Source organism: Fringilla coelebs, assembly GCF_963513975.1.
Source record: "Fringilla coelebs genome assembly, chromosome: 4".
Lineage (NCBI taxonomy): Eukaryota > Metazoa > Chordata > Aves > Passeriformes > Fringillidae > Fringilla > Fringilla coelebs.
In genome coordinates this window covers 34,442,110-34,456,155 of record NC_140032.1, presented here as the reverse complement: position 1 = coordinate 34,456,155, position 14,046 = coordinate 34,442,110, and positions in this window count along the sequence as shown.

Genomic DNA, 14,046 nt, shown 5'->3' with positions numbered 1-14,046 from the left:
TCCTTACTCAGTGAATCTAAGCTTCTTTCACATTTCCTTAATATGACTGCCTTGATAACCAGGGTCAGGTTTTACACTCCAGAAAATGTGTAGGTTGTAGATATGCCCAGATTCTACATCAAAGGTACAGAAGGGAAATATGAATCTCCTAAATGCTTTAAAAGTATACAGGCTTTTTATTTCCACCAAGTTTGGTGCAAAATTTCATGTTGGTATCATTCTGAATTTCTAATTATACTGTAACTTAAATTTGCATTTAATGTATTGTTTCACAGTAGCAGAAATAGCAATCCACAGTTCTCAACTCATTTTAGCCCTCCTATCCTTCAATCATTCACTAGCCATTATTAAAAAAGGGTTTCTTTTATTAAAGAATCTCAAGGAAAAACCTTAAGGAAAAAGAGGAATTTTTCTAAAGTTCATCTCAAAGATCCAGCTAGGTCAGAAATAGATGCTGAACAGCTAATGCCTATTTGTCTTAGCTATGCACTAGCCTTTTTTCTTTAATATTCTGTCATGTAATAGGAATGCTCCTCTAGATTGCCTCTAGCCTTAACTTCCCTTAACTCTGTGAGGTAGTGGCACTGCTTGGCCACTTCCCCCTGGAACCAAGCAAAGGATGACTCTTACCAGCATGGAGCAGAGCAGCATCAGTCCTGCTATGCACCATTATCAGCTGGGAGTGAGAAAGAGTATGCGGAAAATAAGCATGTGTAAACCTCACACCCATTTGAGCTGCAACGTAAAAATTTAAAAGACAATTTTCTACCTGGAACATATTTCCTGGCAGCATAGGAAAACTACCAGCACAATTAAGCAATTACATTCTCTTTTCTGACACATTCCACTGCTAAATACCTAGCACAAAACCACCAAGAAAACAAAACACACTGGAAAGAAAACTCATCCAAGCAGACCCCAATCTCAGCAGAAAGGTAGTCAATATGACCACTGCCTCCAACCTGAAACTGCTGCCTGACTGCAGTGTTTGTGATGTTAAACCATCTGGCTGCAGGGAATAAACTCTTCTGAGAGACAGTGACAGCTATGAGCTTCTACTTCCTAGTCAGCCTGGTGTTTGCTCCTTCCCAGCTGGAACACAAGACTCGCCAGAGACCCAGCTGTGACATATCAGACATAGGCTAAGAAGCCAAGTCAAACACACTCAGTGGGAGTGGATGAATCTACTGTAATTATTGGCAAACTATTCAGCCTTTCACCTGTGTAGGCTTGAAGTCTGTCCATGGTTCAAGCCTGAGGAATTGAGTGTTTCTTTTAAAGTGGTAAGTGCATGAACAGCTATTGAACAGTTTAGGTGTGGTTTAGATAATTCTATGATATTTTCTCTTACAGAATCTGCAAAATCTCATTTTACTAGCTTGTGTTAAACCAAGCTGGATCATTCTGTAATTGATAGTTCTTCACTCTGTTTCCTTAATGTGGATTAATTCTGTCTCTGTCTATTTTAAGAGTCTCCAAGATTTAACTCTGCATTGTCAGGCAGATATACCAAGCAGATGATTAAAAATCTTTGTGATATTTATAAATAATAATGTGCTCTTTTTTATTCTCTTCATGATGCCATCACACTTATTGTAATTTCTTGTCAGAAACCAATGGGTTTGCAAAGAATTAACTTCCCAAAAATACAAATCTAGAAAGGTGTTTGGCTTCCAGATTTAATTTTAAAAATACTCTTAAACAGTTTATAGTGCCCCTGTTTCTTCATCTATAAACAATAAGCAGTGAAACTATTTCCCCAAAGTAGCACTCAAGCATGTGACTTGCTTTGGCTCATTATTTTATTACATTAAGTATTTAAAGCTGGCAATAATCTACTGTCAATAATTTCTTAGAAAGTGGAGATTTTATACAGTGGTTTCTACTACCAAGACATCTGTTTTCCAGTGTGAGCCTTCCTGATGTTTGTTGCCAAGTAGGACAGCATCTGTACCTCCAACAGACTCCAACATATCTTTCCACCAAAAATTGCTTGCAGCGCGCATCTTAAATCCAGTACGGATTAAGAAAAAAAATATAAACATTTTCTATCATTCTGTTGGCACTTGCTAAATATAACACATGTAAATCATAACACTCCCTTTGGATGAACACATGTAAATTATTTCAGTTTTTGACAACTGTTGTAATACCTCAAACAAGAGTTCAGTACTAGAAATGCTCATGACCATAAGCTCGCACTTCACACAGTCCTAGAAGATGTTTGCTACCTACTGAATAAATACAGATAATGAGATTTGAATAGTATGCACCTTTTCAATGGTGCTTTGAATTTTTTGAGTGCTCTTGTTTGCTAGCAGGTAGCCTAAGGAATGTGAGTGTGCCAGGTCTACTTCATCTCCAGCTGCTGCATGCTTTTACCAGCTCTTCTTTTTCTCTGACTAGAAATTGAAAAAAAAAAAAACAAATCAACATCTTAATCCTATGTGAGGCTATAGAATGCATCAGGATGTTTACACAGTTATGGCATACATGCAAACAAAATAAATAATCCACAACTAAATTAATTACTGGGTCAAAATATCTTAAGGTCATTAAAGGCCCTCTATGGCACTAGAGATTCCCACTGAGAGCCAGGACCAAGATTTTATTTCCTTTTTGTGCCTTCAAAAACTAATAACAGTGTGAAAGGTTGTTTTTCCCAGACTTGAAACAGGTTTCCTCTTGCTTTTGAGAAAATGCAAAAACCTGAAAGCACACCTAAGCAGAGAAGCACAAACATGAGCCAGAACAGGAGCAGACTTACCTTCTGAGGATCTGTTAGATGACAATTCAAGTCTGTAACATCTGGCCAGTTCTTCAGTGGGCCAGGCTGATTTCAGGAATGTCTATACATTCCCAATTGTGCCTGATGTGGAAGTTTAATTTTTTTTCAGACTGCTGCCTAAAGGTAAGCTCATTTTGTGTGTAGTAAAAAGATTATATCACATAAATACTGGAAAAGAAAAGGTGAAAAATTTACAGTATGGTACAGACAATAAAATCTATTTTGTGCTGCTTTTATGTATTTGTAAAAGGCAAGAGTGATACTATTCATATATTATACATATCCATTACATATGTATAAAAGGTTTATACCTGAACAAGCTCTAAACAATATTCCAGAAATGTAGATTTAATAAAAAACCCCTTTATTAAACCTCTGGAAGGAATTTAAAAGAAGTTTGAAAACTCAGACACTGCTGAAGACATTAATTCCAGTTGTTAAAGTCATAGCCCTGAGTCTCTGGGTGAAGTCTTTCCAACTCACTAGTCCATGTCTGTCACTACACAGACAAACAGCTTCTTGATGATATATTCTGAAGTGCTAAAGATAAGAATAAATACCGTATGCTCTTTTCAAACCTTTATGCCTGAGAGTTTCTTACTTAGTTTCTACTCAGCTCTTTTAGTGGCTTCCATGGAAATTAGTTCAAGTAGGGTGAGTAAAGACCAGGCAACAATTTCAGAATAAGTAACAGCTCTCAATGCTGAATGGCAACGCTACATTATGAACAAAAGCACATGCTCCTTGATCCTGACTCCTTCAGTGGTTCATGGAATAGAAAATGTTTTGCAAATGAGCAGAGAGCAACAGGTGCAAGCAGGGGAAGAAATATGAAAGTACTTCATTAGAAAGCTAGGGACGCATTGCAGTATGTCAGCAGTATAGCAAGTGAAGTTGTGCATTTCTGCTTATTTTCTGTTACCAAAACAAAGATGTATCAGAACATGATTCTGCCTTCAAGCTATTCTTCATAAGCAGAAAACTTTTAAAGAATTTTCATGGTGTTTTTATACCAATGACAGATGAAAATCCTAGAGATACTGGAAACACTGAATTCTCAGGGGTCAAGGTATCTGCCTGCCTTTAACACTTTGCACACATCTTCATACAGGAAAAAACACTAGTGGCTTCCACATTTGCAGCCATTTTTCTTCAGGAAAAAAAGCATTCATAAAAACTCCTCCTAAAATAGGTGAAGTATGATCCTACATTAGATCTCAGTCATTTACCAAATATTTTTAACTTTTCTGTTACCTCCATATCATGAATTCACTGTGTGCAACTAACCATATATTTTAGCTGAGAGCTGTTGTATTTAGTAAAACTTGCTTGTGATTCTTATTCTTAAACACACTCAGAGATAAATTTCAATGAAGCTCAAAGATTCATCTGAATGGCATCTGAAACAACATTTCATAGTACAGAAGTGTGTTTAGATAAATTTGAATCTATGCTATTATAATGCTCTTTAAAAGACTTCCAAAGAGTTACTTATGCAACACTGTCATGCAACATCACTATCTTCAGAGGAAAAGTTAAAGGCCAATGAATGGCAGATCAAACTTATTTGCTGCAGTATCTGACTGAAAAACCACAGAGGGCTGGCAAGATATTCTAGAACCCCAAATTGTAAAGAAGAACTTTATCAATCAGAATTAGAATAATTGGGAAGGAAGCAACTCCTGTGAAACAAAACAAGCTCTCTATATTCAGTGTTGACAGTGTGAAGTGGTGTGAAGAACTGAATATAATTCTTTTACCTGTTTTGTCTTTTTCAAGGCCTTTCTGTGTATGAAATATCTGGCTTTAGCCAGTAATTTCTGTGTGTAGGATCTGTAACCGTACCATGTATGTACAGAGTGGTATCTCAATATTCAGCCAATGGAAACCTCTAGAGAAATATAATTCTGTTCATGCTCCCATGTTTATCATGCTTAAAGGATAAGAATTTTAAGATCTCTGTAAAGGACTGCAGGCATTTTTATTTTTTTTAACATTCACAGGCCTCAGGTTTATAATATGCTCAATAATTTCTACAATACCTAGGATAATCTCAGTGTGTGCTCTCCAAACATGCATGTCTGACCTCACTTATAAATATAAAAGTTTTATCTTCTGTCATCATAAATATGGATGAGCATATGACTCAGTTCAATCTTTGAACAAATGCCTTCATTATTGCTTCCTGCATCTGTGGATGAATCATGGTCCTCTCTCTTCCTTTGCATTCGACAATGAAGACTGGGAATAGCATTTAGCCTGGTTAATGGTCTAAGAATAAGGAAAGACTTAACTTTTGCAGAATCATGGATTTGAAATTTCTTGAATCGTTGCCTTGAATAGGGTAAGGAAACACAAACAATGCATGCAATGGCAGCCTGGAGGCTCCAGCATAAGAAATCATAGCATGCATTTTATGCAGATTTCTGTGTCTAGGTAGTTTTAATAATATTACCCAATATTTACATACAAAAAAATAACAATGATAAGTGATGCAATATCTGTATTTTTAATGTTCAATATCTGTATTTTTAATGTTACTGGCATGAAACAATCATGCAACTCAAGAAGACAAATTCTTCAGTAACTTTATACTTGAAAATCTGTCTTTTAAAAATTACTTTGGAAATATTGAAATTTTAATGGGAAGACTGGGTTTGGCCCAGTCAAACTTCTGAAGTTTGATCTGCTATAGCAGACTATTTTCAGCACTCTGTGAACCCAGTCTTCATCAAGATGCTACCCAATAGTAACTGTATGAGAGGTATTTCTATATGTAATTGTACATGCCTATCTACAATGGTATTTCTGTTGTAAGCACAAGCCAGCAGAAGAGCTAAAGTGTTTCTAACTACTTCACAGAGAATTGTGTTCTTTGTCTATTGGAAATCCATTCTGTGTGATTTCCTCAGTGCCACTCACTCCCTGCTTCCTCTTAGATAACTGTCCTCTGCCTGTGGTGCAAAATAAGTATTTTAATTGAGTTTAAAATGCATCTGTTGGCTGATAATCTCAATTCCCAGATGTATGGCCTAAAGAAGTAATGTCAGGTGAATATTTGTACTGTCAAAAACAGTTTTATGCTGCTTCAGATCCCATCTTTCAGATTAAAAAAAAAAAAAAGAGTAAAATAAATCTATCATTCACATGGATTCATGAATGAACCAACTTTGAATTACTTTAGAAATCATTCTGTTTATAATCAATTGAAAGTTCAGTGTACAGGGCAGTGCTGCAAATCCCAGCTCTCCAAGATCAATATATTACTATTAATCAGCCCTAGATCATATGCTTCAGAGAATGGAACATATTTCAAGTAAGATAAGTTTTGTCAAGTAATGATGAAATTGTAGGCAGATATAATAGTAACTAGGTATTTTGGAATAAAATTTTTATTTATATTTTGAAAGGTGCACAGTCATTAGTCTGCACTAGCTCTGGGTTACTGCAATACTTGCTCCCCTGTCCATGATTAGAAAAGGGGGGATTTTTGCCAATCATCTCTAATGTCACACACAACAATTCATTGTCTATCTTCAGACAATATAATTATGAATATCCCTTAATTTCAGTAGTCATAATAAGATCAATTTATATACTGCTATTCATAATTATTTCTAAAAATTCTCATTTATATTAAAAATTCATTAAACTGACATAGGTAGGCACTTGTGTGAAGTACTTTTGCTTAATAATTAATTGAATCCTTTGATTTTGAGAAAGAACCAACAATTATTTCAGAAATTACATGTTTCCTTGTACAAAACATGTTATCAAAAACAAATTGTCAGCAAAGTGGTAGGTATTAAGAACCTCAAGTAGACATTTACAGAAAAAAAAGTATGTATTTGAGAGAGGAGAATGGAAAACAGAAATAAATCTAGATTGTCTTTGGTCCCAGTCTATGTTTAAGCAGTATCCCTAATATAAGGACACTCATTAAAGGTACATAATTAAAAATATTTTTGATATTACATTATGGTATGCTTAATTACTTTGCCTTACATTATGTTACATGTTTACCATGCCCCATAGAGCAGCATTTACTTGTTTAAGCTTGAGACAAGGGCATAACCTTTCAACTAAAGAAGCTATCAAAAATACATATGTTTTGTTGGCATAGGTATATTTCCTAATGGAAGCATCTGCTCACATAAACAGATATAGCAGTGAAAAAACTATTACAGAGAGAGCTTCTAGTCAAACAAACAATTCAGCAATCAAAACATATAAACATGTTGAAGGGCAGCTTGATTTCTGGAACTAGGTAGGAAATGCACAGATAGATTATGTTGGTTTAGAAATTAAATTGCCTGAAGAACTTCTGGAAGGTCTCTAATGAGTGAGAAAGAATTGCATGATCTTTGATTTAATTCAAGCAGGCAGGAGTAGCTATCTGTAAGTGTTTATAGAGAATTTTATTACTATATGCTCTGGAGACAGAAAGTACAAGGATCAATTCTGTATTGATGTATTCAAAGGATGTCTAGTAGCTACCCTTCTATTCAATGGCAACATAATTATTTCCTCGTGTTGAAAATAGTATTTCTCTTAATCTTATCATGAAACTTGGCCTAAGCTAGAGATTATAAATCTGGTTGCATGTGATTTAGAACATTATAATGTCATTCATAAATTCATAGAAGGAAAAGTGGAGCTTAGGCAGTAACCTTCAGAAGGATTAGATTTTGGGCAGGAAATGTCTTTTCCTGTTTCTGAGAATTTCTGGAGGTAAAAAGAAATCCTCTAAAATTTAAACTGAAAAATCAAACAAATATTTCAATAAGAATTGTAAAATTAAGGACCCCTTTCAATAAAATACTCTTTGAATTAATTTGAATCTCAATGTATAAATTCTGGACAGTTACCACAAAATATACAATAAACTGTAGATCTTAAAATATTAACTTTCCTCTAGGTTTGGTGCTTTTAAGACACATTGGATTTAATTTGAACTTATACTTAAAGCACTAATAAGAGAAGCAAAAATAATGGTAACTAGGAAATAAGAATGTATTGAAGATTGAAAATGTCCTAGTAAAATGATAATGCAGATAGTGATTAATCATTTCTCCTTTCCAAATTGGTAATTCTCTCTCTTTTTCTAAAAACACAGTTGCCTGAATGAGACCCTTTGTTCATAGACTTGCAGAATGGTTAAGTTTGGGAGGCAGTTCTGAAGCCCATCTGGTCCAAACTCCTCTCTCAAGCCACCTAGAACAAGCTACCCAGGACCATGTCCAGATGTTCTTGTAGACTCTCCAGGGATGGAGACTCCACAGTCTCTCAAGCCAGGGTCAGTGCTCTGTCATCCTTACAATAAAAAGTGTTTCCTGAGGTTCCTCATGTGTTTCTGTCTGTGTCCATTTCTTCTGACCCTGTCACTGAGCACCACTGAAAAGAGCCCAACTCTGTTCTGTCCAAGCCTTCCCTTCTGGTATTTATATACACTGTTGAGATTCCTCCAAGCCTTCTCTTCTCCATGATGAACAGTCCTAATTCTCTCAGCCTTTCCTCATAGATTACATACTCCAGGAACTTTTTTTCTGGGACTTCACTGGATTTTGTCTGATATGTCTCTTTTTTTCTGGACAGCCTAGAACTGGAGGCAGTAGTCCAGGTGCCATTTCACTTTCAGAGTTACAAATGGTACAGGAGGAGAACATATCTGACAGAAGTTTCAGACTTTCTGCCATTAGCATCTCATCCAATGGCCACAGGTTTGTACCATCCCACCTTTTCTGTTCAGAAATGAAATGGACATGAAGCAGTGGAACAGAAGTGGTGAAGCACCCAGTGTTGGGAACTTATGCTAGAGAAGTAATTCCAGAGTTGGTACATCAGTAGTCTCATAACCAGCACAGGAAAACTTGCACTGTCCTGTGCTGCTGATCATGGCTGACTGCACAACTGGATCCAAAAACATTTTATAGTTGGAAAGGTCACAAAGATATTTTCATAGTCTATTACATCAACCTGAACAAAATTTAGAAGTATATTGATGGAAGCAGCTAAGGAGACTAATGCTTTAAATTGGGAAGGTGTAAGTGCTTTTGGTTTACTAGGACAAAGGAGCAACATTTTTCTTTCATGCTAATGAGAAAGATGTAAAGAAATAATTAGAAACAATGGAAATTTTTCAGGACTCAGGATCATCAAATCCAGCCCCTGTTCCTGCTTGCAGCCATGCAAAGCAATTATTTCAGAAACTTACTTCTTTTTAAGGTTAAACATCTTAGTTTTCTTGCACTTGGAAGATAATACTAGAAGAACATTCAACTTATTTATCATTAGCTTTAGCTATTGCTTCATAAAAAGAAACTCATCGATTTCCTTAACTTAAAGAGCTGTCTTGTCCCCAATTACTCCTACACTATACTTTGTGAATCTACTTGCTATTTAAGTTAGATTTCTGTTCTTCTTGTCAACCCAGCAATATCTATTGCAAATTTAGCTCATCTTCCTTGATTATCAGTGATCACAATTTATACATGATATTGAAATCAACAGAAATAGACAGGCCTGAAACTGGAATGTTTGGGGGAGAAATTCTGAATAAAGTTCTTAGTATACATACAAGAATAGATCAATTATTCTGAAAAACTAGAGATACCAGCTTTTACAAGAAAAGGATGGTGTCATTATTTGTTCTGTCTTCAGCTATAGAGAGCATACGGAAAACTGTGGCTAAGACCTAAGCAATTACTGAGAGGCAAATTAGATGGCAGAAGGGCATCAAAGGAAGATCATGGTTGTAATAAAACCAGCTTCTATAAGTTTAATAATGCAGAAGTGTATCACATGCTCATAAGAATGGCACAGGACATTGGCACAGGATGGCACAGAGTCTGTCAATAGCTCTTAACAACCTCAGCACCAGTGGTTTTAAGTTGCACATTGCCCCTATAAAAAAAAAAAAGATACTTAAAACTATTTAACTTTTTGACATTCAAACTGTTAAAGATGATTAAATACAATGTAGCAATAGCTATAGGGCATGTAGAGATCATAAAAAGATGAAAGAGGCATAGCGCAATGACCCAACAGTGCATCAGCAGTAATGGCAGAACAGTAATAGTCTACGTATTCTTCATGCAGCTCTCATGCTGCTCAAAACCCTCTCTGTCATGGACTAGATTAATGAAACTGAGAAGAACTTTATAAAGGTAGCACTTTGCTGATAAAAACTGTTAACTGTCTAATCTTCCTGTGACACTAATGCTACCTTTTTACACTGTAAATTCTTTCCTAGAATTCTTTATTTTCTATGTACTTAGAGACCTTGATTATTATAAATTACTTGTGCTCTATATCTGGAAATTTTGTTTAAACCCAACTACTTATTCTTCTGTAAGTTGACATGGGAAAAAATACATACAAAACAAAACAATCTGTGTAGGTTCATAGACTCTAGCATGAGCAGTTCTAATGTCAACAGTGAAATTACTAGTATGAAGGCACTCAAAAATCTAAGTTTTGCAGTCCTGGCTGTAAATTCTTGTAATACTAAATCTCACTAAATACTGAAGGCATTTAAGAGATTGACCTTAAGAATAAAAATAGAGAGCCAGAATTGTCTTCCGTGAAGAACTGTATGTCAGCATTTTGTTTTCACTTAATTCTCTCCTAGAGTCAGCATCTTTTCAACCATTTTTTTTAATGGAGACCATATCTGATAGAAGATTCTTCATTTCATGTGCTCTGTCCGACCTTCTCTATTCCAGTATTTCACTTTCCTATAAAAGCCCGGTTTACATACATATCTTCTTAAGGAAACAAGTATCTTGGTTCTTTATGAGGACTCACATGCATTGTACTGGCAACTTCAGCAAGAGATGCAGGAAGAATTGTGATTCATGGACCTTTGAAGCCCTGAAGGGATTGCAGTCTTTTACTAATTTGTCTATGATTCTTTACCACATATTCTTTCCTCCATAATAGCATCTTTTTTCCAGCACCGAATGGTACTTTTTATGAAAGTGCTTTATTTTGTCAAGAAATGTAAGCACTACCTTCCACAGGGCCACTGGAGCAAGAGACTGCCTTGTAGTTTCTGCCTTAAATTTCTATGAAATTCAGCACAATAAGCATACTTTACTGAATGCTTCATTCAGATTTTAGATACAATGAATATTTCAGGTTTGAAAATACTTAGTAAACAGATTCTGAAAAAATATTCTCAGAATTTCTTCTCAAAGGCAAAAGCCACTAATAAAAATTCTCAGTTGCAATAGTGTAGTGATTTAGCAGGAATATTCCTCAACACAAGAGTCTCCCCACTGAGACATTTGCAAACTCACACACTTCCCCTCTTTCCTCCCTACCTTCCCACTGCAGAGGTGGAGTTGAGAATTTGAGGCACAAAAGTGAAAATTACAGATTGAGATAACAATCTAATGGAAACAGCAACAAGATAAGAAAACAAACAATAACAGCAACTATGTTAATATCAAAAGTTATGATTGATTTACACAGAAAGTAAAAAAAATGCTGGACTATTTTGCTTACCATGCTTTCTCCCCTGACTAAAAATGGGAGACTCCCTTACCCCCACACCTGGCAGGTGATGTGGGATGGTAGTGAGTAACATCAGGTTCTGTCTGTGCCCGCTTGGCACAGTGCGCTGCAGCCCAGAACTCCTAGGCTGAGGTGATCCAGCAGGCTCTGCCTCCCCGGTAGCTGGGACTACAGGAATGCACCACTGTGCCTGGATCCTTTAAAAATATTACCTCAGTCCTGGCTGGGACTGGGACAAACGAATAACTGACTGTCAGCCTGCACTTAGGGGTTTTGAGACTGATAAAAGCAGCTACCCAGGAAGAAGAGTGTCCAAAGAATATAGCAAAATAGGAACAAGGGAAAAGAAAGAGCAGTATGATAGTTTGCACATTGATACATTGCCTAAGGAAAAACAGGTGTACAAAATTTAAGCATATTCCTTTGGATAAAAATTCAGAGTGTTTTATTCAGCTTTTTTTATAATTTGTATCTTTTTTTTTCTCTTTGTTTGTTTCAGACACGTATCACTGAATGCTCTCTTTTTTTACTGTAGCTGAAACAACTGGATATGGTTCTGAGAAGTGCAAATGTATGAAGATATTAAAAGAAGACAGCCAAAGCTTCTTGTCAGACAGCCCCCCCGATCTAGCCATGTCAGCCAATACTGACAGAAAAGGGTACCTCATTCAAATATTCCAATTAGAATTTAGTCTAAAGTCAGTGTGCATAAATAGCAAATACAGATTAGATTACAGGCCTAACTGTGCACTTTCAAACTTGGAGTGGTTATTGATGTCTGGTTTTTATGAGAAATTATGTTCTTCACAAATGTTTATATGTGTGTTGTACATGTTTGATCAGGTAAATTTTAAAGCTCCAGGGTGAAATTTCTGTGAAACAAGAAATAGCACAACAGCATCATGTTTTGGCACCTGGAATCAAAGGATTTTATTGCAATTTGGCACCTGAAATCAAAGCTTTGGTCTTTTTTCCAAATCTTCTAAACTGGAGATCCTTTTGGATTTGAGGAAAGTCTTATCCAGTAGGTTACTGAAGAATGGGTTATGGTTTAGGGTGGGGACATAAAGGGTATAAATATTTTGAAAAAAGCTTTTACTTTGCATTAGAATAAAAAATAAAAAAATCTGAGGGGAAGTTCTGCAGGAAAAAGAAAAACAAAACGAACAAAACGAAAAATAGGTTTGTGTGGTTTTATTCCCCAAAACCTCTTTTTCTCCTTTTTTCTTTTATTTTTTTCCCTGACAGTATTTGAATTTAGAAGAATTTAGAAGTTTAGAAGCATTTTGAATTTAGAAGGAATGAGCTTTGAAACACAAGTGAGGACAAAGTGCACAAGGCTATATTAACCATTATTCATGCAACTGAAGTTCTCATAATTACTTTCAGACTTGGTTACTGCTCCTAGAAATCCATCTCTTGATATGGAAAAGGGCAGGAGCTTCATTACTTTTTAGTCTGCTCCTAATACTATTGGAGTGTTTTGGGTTTGCCATAAAATCCTTTCAATGTGCCATGACTAAAATATTATGGAAGGATCATATCTGGAGAATTCTGTGTTGAAGGCTGAGATGAGTTTTAGGCTCAAGAAAATATACAAGGATTTTTTTTACTAAGTTATGAACAAAACGTATCCTTCCAAACATTACTACTTTCATACTAGTACATACGAATTTTCACTAAGAAGTTACAAAATAAGTCAATTATTTATTCTAAGCTACTGTGATTTTAATACATTCAGGTATTATTTGGAATAATTTCTCAGTCTCTGTTTATTTTTATAATAAAATAATCCCAGCATTCAAAATGAATGCTTATTGAAGTCTGTACTATGACAACATGTGTCTCCCTTCTTCTCTCTTCCCCCCATTTTCTATATTTATATTATAATTGCTACTAATCCAGGTTTTATTCTGAGTGATAGTTTTGGACAGCAAACTGTGAAAAAAAATACAATTTTTTATTGTTTTTCCACTGATTAATAAGAACAGGTTAGGAATTCACAGAGATTCTTTCTTTCTTAAGAGCACAAGTATTTAAAACCAGTTGGAAACAAAGTTATGATTTTTAGCTGAGACTGGAACCTGAACTTCTGGAGTTATCAGTATTTTACATTGCTTCATTTTTGCATTCTCCTCTATATTTCATGTAGCAATTTTTATTGTGAAGTAAACTGCCAAATAAGTTTTACTTTAGTAAAAATAATTTCTGAGCTTGCCAAGGTAAATGTTATCAGCTGCAGAACACAGAGACTGGCCAGAACTGAACAATGACTTTTCCATGTCACAGTCATAATGCCAGTCTCTTTTGCATACAGTTCCAAAGGTACAGTTCCAAAGGTACCTCTTTTGTAGATTTACATTTTTATTAACTTTTTACATGAAAACCTGAAGTTTATTATCCTTTCTATAAACAATTGAAGTAGTAGGTTGACCAGCTGAAGAGATAAACAGAAGCTTCTTTTGACAGTGCAAGTTTTACTATTGGTAAAATTTACTAAATTTACTTTGTTGCATTTTCATGTTAGAAGGCTATCAGCGTGTAGCTGTGAGATGCTGTCCTGCATTCAAATAGATACACTGTGTGGAATGAATCTGGATTATGTGCAGAAAGACCCAGCCTCTAAGGCTGGAACTACTTTTAGTCTGTGTGTTGAAGAACAAATGTGCATATCATATAAAAAATTCAGAACAGAATGTTACTATTTCATCAGCTGCCACAACAGTAAATTATTACAGATA